Source organism: Coregonus clupeaformis, unplaced genomic scaffold, assembly GCF_020615455.1.
Source record: "Coregonus clupeaformis isolate EN_2021a unplaced genomic scaffold, ASM2061545v1 scaf3477, whole genome shotgun sequence".
Classification (NCBI taxonomy): Eukaryota; Metazoa; Chordata; class Actinopteri; order Salmoniformes; family Salmonidae; genus Coregonus; species Coregonus clupeaformis.
In genome coordinates, this window is record NW_025536931.1 from 1 (window position 1) to 14,192 (window position 14,192).

Below are 14,192 nucleotides of genomic sequence, written 5' to 3' on the forward strand. Positions count from 1 at the left end.
TGTTGATGATCACAAGTTTACTGGAGAACGGAGACCAAGTAGAGACTTTGGACACGGTGGATAATTGTATAATATGAGGCAGTTTATTCAGAGGTAAAGATATCTGTAAATAGCGTGCACGGACCCGTTCGTCAACCTCGTAGGGAGATATCTGAGAGCGCTCTAAACATTGTGTGCTGACATTATATACAATAAAATAAAGTAGGTTGATTCTAGTAGTTCTGATCTTCTGATTGGTCCTGATGAGTTGGTCGAGGTCACTTCCATTGCATTGGCTCTGAGTCGGGTTGTCTGTCTTCAGATGTTCAGCCTAAAAGAAGGGGGGTTTTTGTGTGTGTGTGCTTGAACAATGATATGTGTGTGTATGTGTGTGTATGTGTGTGTATGTGTGTGTGTGTGTATGTGTGTGTGTATGTGTGTGTGTGTATGTGTGTGTATGTGTGTGTGTGTGTATGTGTGTATGTGTGTATGTGTGTATGTTTAACAATGATGATGTGTGTGTGTGTGTGTATGTGTGTGTGTGTGGGGGGGTGTGTGTGTGTATGTCCTCAGAGCAATAACTCGTGAGTTTGGGTGAACTGGAGAGACCTATGGCGTGGGTGTTGTCCATAGCCACCTGCTGATAAGGCCGACAAGATAGAAGTCTTTGTGCATTGTATTAAATACGAAGCCCAACACAAGATGGGTCATGCACATGATTTTAGTCAGACCAAGCTATAACATAATATATTTACTACGACAAATCCCTCTTCACGTCTCCCCAGAGACGTGACCAAGTAACAGTAAAGAAGGAAAACTTGAAGACGTGACACAAGCTAACAGTGTAATTGGCAAATAGGGAAAACTTTATCAGAAGATAAAGTTTTGATTCCCCTCTTCACGCCTCACAAGAGACGTGACATAAAGCTTAAATGCTGCAATTTGGCAAAATAGGGAAAACTTTATCAGAAGATAAAGTTTTACATTCCCCCTCTTCACGTCTCACAAGAGACGTGACAAAAGCTTTAAATGCTATTCATCATCCAGATATCCTTGGTCAGCATCGTCAATAGCAAGCAAAGGAAACATCTGACCGTTATCTGCAGGATGTGGATCAATAGCGGTGGTTATAATCCTGGTTGTCAGCGCTCCCAGTATGCATGGAATGCAACAGCATCCACAAAGCACTAGAATTGCCGCAAAAACAGAGATGGATACAAGTATAGAAGAAACAAGCGTTTATATTTACCAAACGCATCCATCCAAGAGTCCCACATTGAAGTATCCACCCTGAGTGACTCTTCATTTTGCCATTAAGAGTTCGTAACCCTTCCAGGGCGACAGTCAAGCTGCCATCTGTGGCTGTATTGTTGGGAATAAAGGTACAACATTGTTCACCAAACATAGCACATACTCCTCCTTTTCAGCCAGGAGCATGTCGACAGCAATACGATTTTGGAAAGCCATGAGAGAGGTCGCAGCCAACTGGCCATGCACCGCCTCAAAACCTTGTTGTGTCCAATTGCCTAATTTTTGAACATTAAAATGGACATAATTGATTCTGTCAACATTTTTATTAATTGTGCACCACCAGCAAAATGAAGATTCAAAACCTGCGGCTACTTGGTCAATCAATTTATACTCATCTGGTACCCCCTAGGGACCCCAATTGCATCAATGTAGGTTGGGTCCCCATGAGTAGGGCCCACAGGCGCCTGGTCCTGGTAGGATTTAAGTCAGACACATGGGTCACCAGCTCCTGAACACCTGTTGGATACACAGAAATTGGTAGCAAAAGAGAGACTAGTGCACAGGTGCCTGTGGCATTTCCAGGCAGTCCATCAAACAGATGAACGCCTCCACACCACCACCAGACATCAGCCCTGGAAACAGGTTTAAACTCAGCATTAGGCGTATAGATAAACCGACACCATCCAACAGGTACCATACCCAACAATGGTAGACCTTTCGTGAGATTAACACAGGTAAAGTTAGCTCTAGCCACCTGATAGGAAAAAAATTGGTTTCTTAGTTGCTTTAGTAACCAAGGGATGAGCTACGTCCCCATAGTGTACAATTGGCGGAAGGGTTGTCATGTTCATGACAGACAGGAAGCATTCTGGCGTAATGGCGGCAGGGATAATGCGAAGCAATGGCCGTGCCTCCATACAAACCACACAACTCTGATGAGTCACCTTGCCGCTTCCTCAGTCAACAAGAGCCAGTTGTTAGAAAGGCCGGAGACACCTGTAGCGGTCAGGATTGCATCATCCAAAGTAGGTGGAGTGGTAAGTAAAATAATAGAATTATTCTTATTACCATTTTCACTAATAGCCTGTGCTTTTGTGTTATTAATATGACAAATTCGAACCTTCCAATAGACTGGTGCAGTGGTACAGCTTACATAAGGAGCAGTCTAAAGTCCTGGCAGCCTAATGCAATACCAGGATAGATAGTAAATTTGAGTCCTTTAGAGTTTTTTGTCAAAGTCAAGAGTTTCCTCCATTGTTTTCCTAATGTAGTGGAGGTGCAACTGGACCAGTCATAATTAGTCTCACATACCAAGTTTGTCCAAGTCCAATCGCTATGGGTGTCCCCACTGTCATATACCAGTCCCAGTCACGGTAGTAGGTCAGTTTTCTGAAGTCTACCCACGGCACTGTCGCAGTAGTGGTAACATTAAAGGGTATACATAATGTGGTGCTTCATACAATTGTCTGGGCCTACAGGAAAGGGTGTTAGAGACAACTTGTCGCTTATTTACGTGGTGGCTGTGGCTTACATTCTGATCTGGGCTCAATGTGTCGGAGTGCAGGTTGGTCGGACGTATGGTTGTGGCATTGAATGTGTCGTTAGGGTTTACTAGTGGGTGTAATGGGTGTCTGTGTCATGTGCTGTACTGACCAGAGTATGATTCCTAGAGTAACCCCAATAGTTACAATCAACAAAACAAGGAGTGGGAGCAGAGCACCCCCAGTCTCTCCCATGGTGGTCTGTCCCTCCTCTGTCTTTCCCCCTCCAGTATCTGAAGATGGGAGTCTCCTCCACATATTCAGATAGTGTTGGTGTCAAGAATTTGATCCGAATTTAATGTGATTAAATCACTTCTGACTTCAGTCAGGGTTCTGGAAGGAGTTGGTGCTGGTGTACAATGTGTCAAGTGGTGCCAAGGTGCGCCTGATTTACCTTTGACCTGGACTGAGTGTGAAGTAACCTCCTTCACTGCACGGTCCAGTCCACCTGGGATCTCGCCACTTTCTCTTGTGAACCTTGATCCTTACCCAGTCGCCAACTTTTACCTTCAGCAGCGCCGGATCTCCCGTCAGCTCCCCTCTTGGACCTTGTGAATCTGTTTGGAGAGAGCTGCAGAGAGTTCCGTTAGTTTTCTCACATATTCAGACATTACAATTTGTTGTACATCAAGGGCGGGCATATGACCTCCTCCCTTGGTGGACCAGGCATGACTCTACCAGTCATAATCTCATGTGGAGAGAGATGGGTGCCTGCTCCTGGAGAGGCTCTCATGGCCATCAACGCAAGGGGCAGAGCTTCAACCCACGTCAACTTTGAACCTGCACATACCTTGGCTATCTTAGCCTTCAAAGTTTGATTGGGCGTGTCCACGAGGCCTGAGATTGCGGCCGTTCACAGACCCAAACTTGTGCACAATGCCGAACCTCTCCTCCACCTGTCTCAGGTGTTGGTTACTGAAATGGGACCCGTTGTCGGATCGAATTTGTCTTGGAACCCCATACCTTGGTATGAGTTCAGTCTGCAGCCACTTAATAACTGACCCAGCATCCTCACGTGCTGTTGGTATTGCCTCAACCCATTTGGAGAATCGATCTACCATTACCAATAAGTACCTTTTCCCATTAGTTACATTATCAGCCCCCATGTCAGTGTAATCTATGCTAATGTCCTGAAAACATGCATTAGGTACTGGGTATGAACTCATGGGTGTTTGGAAAGGTTTCTTTGGGTTGTGGCTGCCACAAATACTGCACTCATCACAAAACAAGTCTGTCATGTCCTAATGTGTGGGTGCCACCAAATATGGGAAACCTTCTGTAAAGTTTTGAGTTTCCTTCATGGGTGGGGCCCAGGAGCCTCACGTATCAGCTCGGGGCAGAGATTAGCTGGGGCCACCAACCTGCCGTCATGGCATCTCCAAAGTTCATCAGGTCCTTTGGTGGCTCCCATCTGTCCCCATACCGAGTGCTCATACGGGCCCGCTGTGAATTGTAGTTCCTTTATGTGTTGGTCTGTGAGTTTATTAGGCTTGGGTGGGGGACTCAGGTGCAGAGACGGACACGCGGACAAAGAGGGTGAATTATGCCGTAGTTTATTCAGCGTGTTATGGTAGAGAGAAGCAGTACAGGGTGGAGTAGCCAGGCCGGGGTAGGAGCTGAGTGGGGTGGAGAGCCAGTAGTCCTGAGGGCTGGATGACGAGGATATCAGACAACAGAGCAGGTTGCGGCGTGGGAATGGCAGGCAGGCAGGCAGCAGGAACAGACGAGATCTAAGCGAAGGAGAGACAGGTTACAAACGTGGCAGAAACAACTATAATACTGAGAGAGTACAACTAAACTGAGATTTGGCACGGGCCAAGTTACCACAGGTAGTGTAGGAACGAACTGGCGCTGGAGAGGTGTCCAGCCCGGGTAGATAACTGCTGGTTGATTGTTGCCAACGAGCTGCAGCTGGATGTAACTGATCTTGTGAGAGAATGGCCACGCCCCTGACCTAGATCCTCTGGACTGCACAGCAGGGGGGAGACAGACACAAACAACACACACAGGGGAAAAAGGGAAAGAGAAAACCAGCAGGGACAGGACCAACAGTGCCGGACCGTAACAGTACTCCCCTCAACGGGCGCCACCCGGCGACCCACCCGGCTTGTCAGGGTGGTCCCATGGAAGTCAGCCACCAGCTGCGGATCCAGAATAAATCGTCGGGGAATCCAGGACCTCTCCTCGGGACCGTATCCCTCCCAGTCCACCAGGTACTGAAACCCCCTCTACCACGCCTCCGGACGTCCAGCAGTCTCCGCACCGTGTAGGCTGGATGGTCGCTTACAATACGCGGTGGCGGAGGGGATCCACAGGCGGACACAAAGGGCTGGAGGAGACCAGCTTCAGCTGGGACACGTGAAATGTAGGATGGACTCTCATGGCCTGGGGAAGCTTCAACCGAACAGCCGAAGGGTTGATGATGGAGTCGATCTCGAAAGGACCCAAATACCGAGCGACAGCTACGGGAGTCAGTGCGCAGGGGATGTTGCTGGAGGAGAGCCAGACTCGCCTGACCAGGCTGGAACTGGGGAGCGACTACCCTGTGCCTGTCCGCCACCCTCTTGTTACGCCTGCTGTCCGTAGAAGAGCCTCACGGGTGTCCACCCACACCTTGCGGCAGCGACGAAGGTGATCCTGAACTGACGGGACGGCTAACTCCCTTTCCTGAGACGGGAACAATGGCGGTTGGTACCCCAAAGCCGCCTCAAATGGTGAGAGGCCGGTGGCAGATGAGGTGAGAGGGGAATTGTGGGCATATTCGACTCCACGGGAGATGTTTGGCCCAGGTGGACGGGTTCTGGGATGTCACACAGCGTAGAGCAGCCTCCAGGTCCTGATTGGTCCTCTCAGTCTGGCCATTGGACTGGGGATGGAAACCTGATGAGAGACTGACAGTGGCACCCAGAGCCGAACAAAACTCCTTCCATACCCGAGAAATGAACTGTTACGGTCCGGCACTGTTGGTCCTGTCCCTGCTGGTTTTCCTTTCCCTTTTTCCCTGTGTGTGTTGTTTGTGTCTGTCTCCCCCTGCTGTGCAGTCCAGAGGATCTAGGTCAGGGGGCGTGGCCATTCTCTCACAAGATCAGTTACATCCAGCTGCAGCTCGTTGGCAACAATCAACCAGCAGTTATCTACCCGGGCTGGACACCTCTCCAGGGGCCAGTTCGTTCTATTAGGCTTGGGTGGGGGACTCAGGTGCAGAGACGGACACCGGACAAAGAGGGTGAATTATGCTGTAGTTTATTCAGCGTGTTATGGTAAGAGAGAAGCAGTACAGGGTGGAGTAGCTTCAGGCCGGGTAGGAGCTGAGTGGGGTGGAGAGCCAGTAGTCCTGAGGGCTGGATGACGAGGATATCAGACAACAGAGCAGGTTGCGGGCGTGGGAATGGCAGGCAGGCAGGCAGCAGGAACAGACGAGATCTAAGCGAAGGAGAGACAGGTTACAAACGTGGCAGAAACAACTATAATACTGAGAGAGTACAACTAAACTGAGATTTCCGGCACGGGCCAAGTTACCACAGGTAGTGTAGGAACGAACAGGCGCTGGAGAGGTGTCCAGCCCGGGTAGATAACTGCTGGTTGATTGTTGCCAACGAGCTGCAGCTGGATGTAACTGATCTTGTGAGAGAATGGCCACGCCCCTGACCTAGATCCTCTGGACTGCACAGCAGGGGGAGACAGACACAAACAACACACACAGGGAAAAAGGGAAAGGAAAACCAGCAGGGACAGGACCAACAGTGCCGGACCGTAACAGAGTTCTGTTCTAGCTGGTTGAGTCTGCAGCACCATCTGTCTTGGAGTGTAGCCCCCAGCTTTCTTGGCTGCTTTGTCAGCTGCGTCATTTCCTCGCTGACTTTGTTCTTGAGTTGCTGATGTCCTTTGCACTTCATGATGGCCACCTGCTCAGGTAGTGAGACTGCTTTTATCAGTCTCTCCATTTGTGCCTTGTGTTTGATCGGAAGGTTTCCTGTTGTGGTGAAGTTACGTCTGACCCATTGTGGTCCATCTGTATGGACTGCTCCATGAGCATATGCTGAGTCAGTGTAGATGTTCACAGTCTTTCCTTCAGCCTTTTCCAGGGCTTGAGTCAAACCAATGATCTCAGCTAGTTGGGCTGAGGCAGGTTGTGGGATGATGTCCGATTCCAGGGTCACGTGGTGACCCGTCTGGAAGCTGCTGTACCACTGCATATGCTGCTATGTTCCCTTCTTCTCCTCTATAGCAGCATCCATCGGTGTACAACCACAGATCAGGATTGGTAAGGGGTTCGTTTCCCAAGTCTGGTCGCAGTTTCAGTTCCTGTGCCCGCCTCTCTTCGCAGGGAGTGTGCCAACCCTTCTTCTGCATTGAGTGCGTCTGCCATGTTTTTGTCGGTGTTGACAAAAGTAATGTGATTGGGTGCATTTATTCTGGATTTTGTTCTTTCTTTCAGCGCTGAACGTAGAATTCCTTGCTCATCAGATATGCTGCAACCCCATGATGCGTATGGATTTCCAATTTGTGGCACATTACCAGGTGGGCGGTTTTTCAATAGCTTTTGCCACTGCAGCCACGTACCTGGAACATGTTGTCTGACCTGCTTCAATATGGTCCAACTTAGAGGAATGATACATCAGTACTCTTCTCTCCCCCTCTTGTTTCTGAAAAAAGGATGGAAGAAGTGAACCCCTCCTTTTCAGAAACATCAAGATGAAATTTGTTTTTGTAGTCGGGTGCTGTCAGAGCTGCTGCCACCGAGAGATCGGTTTTTAGAGAGCAAACGCTGTTGATGCTTCAGGTGTCCAGGTAAGTGAGGAGTGTAAGTTTCTTGGTCCTGCTTCTCTCACTATTTCTCTCAGTGGTTCAGTCCTGGATGTGTAGTCAGGGATGTGGGTACGGCTGTACCCTGTCAACCCCAGGAAGGACAACATGCCTGACACTGTGATGGGACGTGGATGATGGAGTATGGAATCTCGGTGGGATTTCGAGAGACCAGCACCTTCTCCTGAGATTTCTCTGCCAAGGAAAAAGGACAGTTCTGCGACAGGACTGGACTTTGCTCATTTGACCTTGTAGCCTTTGGACAGCCAAGAAGTCAAGTAGGGTTTTTGTCATTTGTAGACAGAGATCAGATGTGGGAGCCCCCAGCAAAAGGTCGTCTACATATTGGATGAGTATCACTCCTTCAGGGATTTTCAATTCAGTCAGGTGTGTCTTTAGGATATGATTGAAGATTCCGGGAGAACACCTGTAACCCTGTGGAAGAACCAATACGTATACTGTTGATGTTCATATGTGAAGGCAAAGAGAGGCTGTGAAGCCTCATCCAGTGGAATGCTGAAGAAGGCATTAGCCAGATCCACAACGGTGAAGTATTGGTGTTTTGGTGAGAGATTACTCAGTGTAATGTGAGGGTCAGGGACAGGTAGGTCAATGGGTGCAGTGACGCCGTTCACTGCTCGGAAGTCTTGTATCATCCGGTATGTTTCGCCTCCTGCTTTCAAGACTGGTAAGATTGGTGTGTTCCATGGAGACACAGTGTGATATATGACACGAGCTCCCAACAACCCATCTATGGTTGGTTTGATCCCCATGGTCTGTTCAGGTTTCAGACGGTACTGTGTTCGGTAGATAGGAATTTGATCAGGGTTGAGTAAGGTGATGGTGACTGGTGCCACACTGTAGTTGTCCAACATCAAATGGGGTGTGTGTCCAATGCCTTCATCAATGGTGGAAAGCAGTGCTTGTGATGAGGGGTGGTCTGTGTAAGGTTTACCATGGTGTCTTGGGAGAGTCAAACGTTCAGGAAGGCAATGTTCCTCTGTGTCAACTGTCATAAACCTCCACATGTTCTCAGTGGTGGCTTTGGTTATTCCTGGAGTTTGGGTGGTTTCCCCACTGGAGTTTGGATGCTCTTCTGATCATAGGGCCCAAGGCTCCTTGCTTCAAAACCGTTTCCAACTGCCAGTGTAACATGGGGAGCAGATTCTTCGCCCAGTAGGTACCAGGATTTCAAATGGGAAGGTAGGATAACCGAGCAGCCACTCCTTCCTGTCCACACACTATGGTACAACATCTGATTGTTGGTGTCAGGTGCATCATGTTTTCATCCCAGTCATCGGTATAGGGGTTGACATCATTATCAGTCACATTAGTGTACAGTGGATTTCAGCTTGAGGAGTCTTGTATGGGTGAAATGTGTAAATGAGTTGTCTCAGCTGGTTGAACTTGAATTGAACCTCAGGGGGTTCCTTGGCCGGATTCGATGCACTTCAACCAGTATATTTCTTGGGTCAGGGAGAGCACTGGGGTTGGGATGATGGGTAGCATCAGCACCTAACTGGATGAACTGGTGTGGAGGTAATGGGATCAATGGAAACCTCCACACCCTTTTCGGTAAGGTAGATTGAACATTTCAGTTTGCACAATAGGTCCCTTCCTAATAGGTTGATTGGACAGTTGGGACAATATAGGAATTGATGCTTCAAATTGGAAGGGCCCCATTGGAAGAGCAATGGTATGGTCTTAGTGCCATGTTCCCCACTAGGTGTCCTCCTTGCACCACGAACACAGGCGCTTGTACCACTGCAGGACTTAGGAATGGGTTATAAGGGTTAGTTGGAGGAGTGGGTGTGTATGCGGGTGGTGTGCTCTTCGCTTCCTGTGGCAGGGTCGGATACAGTGGTGCTGAGGGCGCTGGTATGTCACTCATGGACTGTGTCCCCACTATTGGTGTTGTCTCAGTTGTGGGTTCAATCACCACACCCATCATGTCTGGTTTCTTGTATGGGTGTGCTCGCCGTGTTTCCTCAATTGCCCACGTACCTATCCTTAGCTCAGCCTCTGCTCTCTCTCTGTGTTTAGTCCCTTCCTTCTTGAATAAGTGAGACTTATTCCTTTTCACTTCACTTTCTGTTCCTTCCCTCACTGCCTCCCCTAGCTCTATCTCCATAGAGGTGAGTTGCCCCAGACGGGGCACCCCCCGCTAAAGTAACCTGCCTGTGTCCATTTGAGTTTCACTCCCTCCCACACTTTCTTTACTGTCTTATACTGTTCTTTCCCTCCCGCTCTATCCTGTATTCTTGATCTAGATATTCATTAAATTTGAGTTTTGGGACGGTAGTGGTTGCCATGGTTATACAGTTTATTAGACTATCTTGGTGCTCTTAGCCCGTCACTGGCTCGAATCCAGCAATGTATTCTTGGCGCTGACTGAGATTTATCTCTGATGTCCCACCCTCGTACACAAAAAAATGTTCAATGCTTTATTATTAGGAATTATTTTGCAAAAGGTATTATTGTTTTTCAATTATTCGAATTATTATATATTTTCCCAAAAGGTATCAGAACCGCCCTTTTGGAACAATACATTAACAAACCCGAGCGCTCCCAAAACAATCATCAATTTAATCCCAGGAATTATTTTGCAAAAGTTATTATTGTTTTTCAGGTACTGAGCTATTATATACTTTCCCAAAAGGTATCAGAATCGCCCTTTTGGAAGAATACATTAACAAAACCAAGCGCTCCTAAAATAATTATCAATCTAATTCTAGGGATTTATTTAGCAAAAGTTATTATTGTTTTTCAGGTATTCGAGTTATTATATATTTTCCCCAAAAGGTATCAGAATCGGCCCCTTTGGAACAATATATTAGCAAACTCGAGCGCTCCCAAAATAATTATCAATTTAATTTTTGGGAATTATTTTGCAAAAGTTATTATTGTTTTTCAGGTATTCGGGTTATTATATATTTTCCCAAAAGGTATCAGAATCGCCCTTTTGGAACAATATATTAGCAAACTCGAGCGCTCCCAAAATAATTATCAATTTAATTTTGGGAATTATTTAAATACCAACACCCCAAGAGGGAAAAAGTTCAAGTCAGCTTTTAGCGCAGCGGCTACATAACAGGCAAAATAGGACTCAGTGGTCCTCTTAAAAGTTATCCACTAGTTAGTCTCATGAAACGCCAATCTTACACAACATTCAGGTTATCATTTCAACAATTACATTTTCATTACATATCAGCATCAACACACGAATTCAGTTTAAGTTCCTCACAGTACATATAGTTGAGTGCCACGTCAACCAAATTGCCCGACTATCTGAACTTGTATTTTTTATTATTATTATTTTTTTTTGATTCTCCTCAAGGAGACTCCCAGTCGTTTAAACCATTCAACTGGCGTCTAGTCGGGAGAACCTTTTCTGGACTTGGATTCTCACGGAATTAACTCAACCCGACTATCTGAATCTTTTTATCAAGTCACCAGATCCTTCTCTTGTGGATCAAATAAAAGAGTCCATCGCTTGTGGACCAAAACCTCTGTAATAGGCTCCTCACTAGAAAGCCGCATTTCAACAGGAAAAAAACCACTGTAACTAGACTTCTTCTCTTAGAGTCACATTTCAACAGTAAAAACCTAAGATTTCAGATATCAACAGCAAAAAATAAAAGGGTCCGTCTCGTGAACCACAACCTGTAACTAGACTCCTCCCTAGAGAGTCACATTTCAACAGTAAGAACCTAAAGAATTCAGATATCTTTACATATGTGCCTTTTGAGTCATAATAGATATGTTATAAATTTATCAGTAATCCATACTCACGCCCAGTACTACTGATCATAATTTGGGTTTATCCTACAATACAATATGCAGATTTTGTTTTAACAGGTTCTGCTTACCTTTGTATTGACGGCTCGTCTAGATCAGTTTCCTGAGGCGAGCTGGATTCCGGCTGCTCCTGCTGACAGGTCACCCGTCCTTTCAGATCCGTCTCTTACTTGTCTCCTGTCTCTATCAACTTTATGGACCGAATTCAGAGTTAGAAAACCACCCTCTGCTACCAAGTTTGTTGATGATCACAAGTTTACTGGAGAACGGAGACCAAGTAGAGACTTTCGGACACGGTGGATAATTGTATAATATGAGGCAGTTTATTCAGAGGTAAAGATATCTGTAAATAGCGTGCACGGACCCGTTCGACAACCTCGTAGGGAGATATCTGAGAGCGCGCTCTAAACATTGTGTGCTGACATTTTATACAATAAAATAAAGTAGGTTGATTCTAGTAGTTCTGATCTTCTGATTGGTCCTGATGAGTTGGTCGAGGTCACTTCCATTGCATTGGCTCTGAGTCGGGTTGTCTGTCTTCAGATGTTCAGCCTAAAAGAAGGGGGTTTTTGTGTGTGTGTGCTTAACAATGATATGTGTGTGTATGTGTGTGTAGTGTGTGTGTATGTGTGTGTGTGTGTGTATGTGTGTGTGTGTGTGTGTGTGTGTATGTGTGTGTGTGTGTGTGTATGTGTGTATGTGTGTATGTGTGTGTATGTTTAACAATGATGATGTGTGTGTGTGTGTGTATGTGTGTGTGTGTGGGGGTGTGTGTGTGTATGTCCTCAGAGCAATAACTCGTGAGTTTGGGTGAACTGAGAGACCTATGGCGTGGGTGTTGTCCATAGCCACCTGCTGATAAGGCCGACAAGATAGAAGTCTTTGTGCATTGTATTAAATACGAAGCCCCAACACAAGATGGGTCATGCACATGATTTTAGTCAGACCAAGCTATAACATAATATATTTACTACGACAGTGAAAGAAAATGAACAAAGTCATTCCTAGCCACCAGATTCATGCTCTGAAAGGAATATCTTAAATCGTCATCATGGATAGCGAGACCTAACACTGTCGAAACACATTTCTCAAGTAAAGAACTATAGAAAGGATCCCTGAAAGTATAGTCTTGGTGTATCATTTGTTGTGATCAAGGAGGAGCATCTTGAAAAGAGCATTTGCACCACCGGTTTGTGTTGCGTTCTCAGCAGCAACAGCTGTTTTAATCAAATTGTGTTAATTATGGAGAATTGCGAGGTTCGGCAAAATAGAAATATGGCCAACGATGCTGGTTGCCAACAGGTGATATATGACCTAATGTTGGTATACAGCCATCCATGTTTCAAAGCCGGTTATTTTTTTTTAACCCAATGACACCCACTGTTTGGCTGGCATGATTTAGGAATTCTACCCCCTTTTAAACATTGTGTGTTTGAGCTATAGACGCATGGGTTGTACCATCGGATTTGTCTTTGTCTTCTGCATCCAGTGGTACCAAGAGTTAGTCTGTGTGATCAACGAGGGCTGAGACAGAGCGGTATTTGTGAGACAAAGGCGGATCCTGAAGAAGCCCTGGTCTTGTTTTTACAAAAACATCTGTATAGTCAGAATGGTTTGAATTACAAACTATTAAAAGCTATCTATGAAAAGCTCACACTCTACCGAACATGCACGTGCAACATGTTTTGCTCTATGACGCTCACAAGCTACACAAGGGTTGTTAGAAGGTAAGGGGTTCTTCTACATAGAAGACCAAAGGAAAACCCTGTACATAGTGTCTGTAATACTTTAATAAGCTCACATAGTTTCTGTCACAAACTCCAAACTCCACAGAGTTGTCACTGACTAGTTGGATACTCATTTCCCACTGAGCAAAGTATTTCTGTGCTTACAGCATTCATGTAAATTCATTTTGATCAGGTTTTTGCTTTGGCAGACTTTATTATGTTTATTGACATTTGTCAATGAAACTCATGAATGCAATTGTTTATGTCAAATAGTGTTGTTTTCTACTTGTAACCCTGGTTGTCCTGAAAGGAAAATGGTAAAACAGTTCATTGAGAAGCTAAATATAAGCGCTGGACATGCAGATATATGAAAGTCAGATAACTGAAAAATGGATTTTTGATGGTGTCTTAGGACTGATAGTTTTAGCTTCATAGGCTTTCTGTTAATTACAATAAGGATTTAGGATTTTTTTTTTTACATGATCAACATCCACTCAGAACATAATCCCTTCATCCATGTTCCATTGAAGAACAAAGAACAGTCATCAAAGGTGGAAGGAAAATGAACAAAGTCATTCCTAGCCACCAGATTCATGCTCTGAAAGGAATATCTTAAATCGTCATCATGGATAGCGAGACCTAACACTGTCGAAACACATTTCTCAAGTAAAGAACTATAGAAATGATCCCTGAAAGTATAGTCTTGGTGTATCATTTGTTGTGATCAAGGAGGAGCATCTTGAAAAGAGCATTTGCACCACCGGTTTGTGTTGCGTTCTCAGCAGCAACAGCTGTTTTAATCAAATTGTGTTAATTATGGAGAATTGCGAGGTTCGGCAAAATAGAAATATGGCCAACGATGCTGGTTGCCAACAGGTGATATATGACCTAATGTTGGTATACAGCCATCCATGTTTCAAAGCCGGTTATTTTTTCCCCCAATTAACCCAATGACACCCACTGTTTGGCTGGCATGATTTAGGAATTCTACCCCCCTTTTAAACATTGTGTGTTTGAGCTATAGACGCATGGGTTGTACCATCGGATTTGTCTTTGTCTTCTGCATCCAGTGGTACCAAGAGTTAGTCTG

The 14,192-nt window shown here is 45.8% G+C and overlaps 1 non-coding gene and 1 pseudogene across 1 annotated transcript; both read right to left on the minus strand.

Annotated features, from left to right (window-relative positions):
- Positions 1-12,301: 12,301 nt before the first annotated feature.
- On the minus strand, positions 12,302-12,506 carry LOC123490056 (annotated as a pseudogene).
- Positions 12,507-13,591: 1,085 nt separating this feature from the next.
- Positions 13,592-13,807, minus strand: LOC123490037. The gene has a single exon (XR_006660787.1). It is a non-coding gene; the product is annotated as a small nucleolar RNA U3 (small nucleolar RNA).
- Between the last annotated feature and the right edge of the window lie 385 nt (positions 13,808-14,192).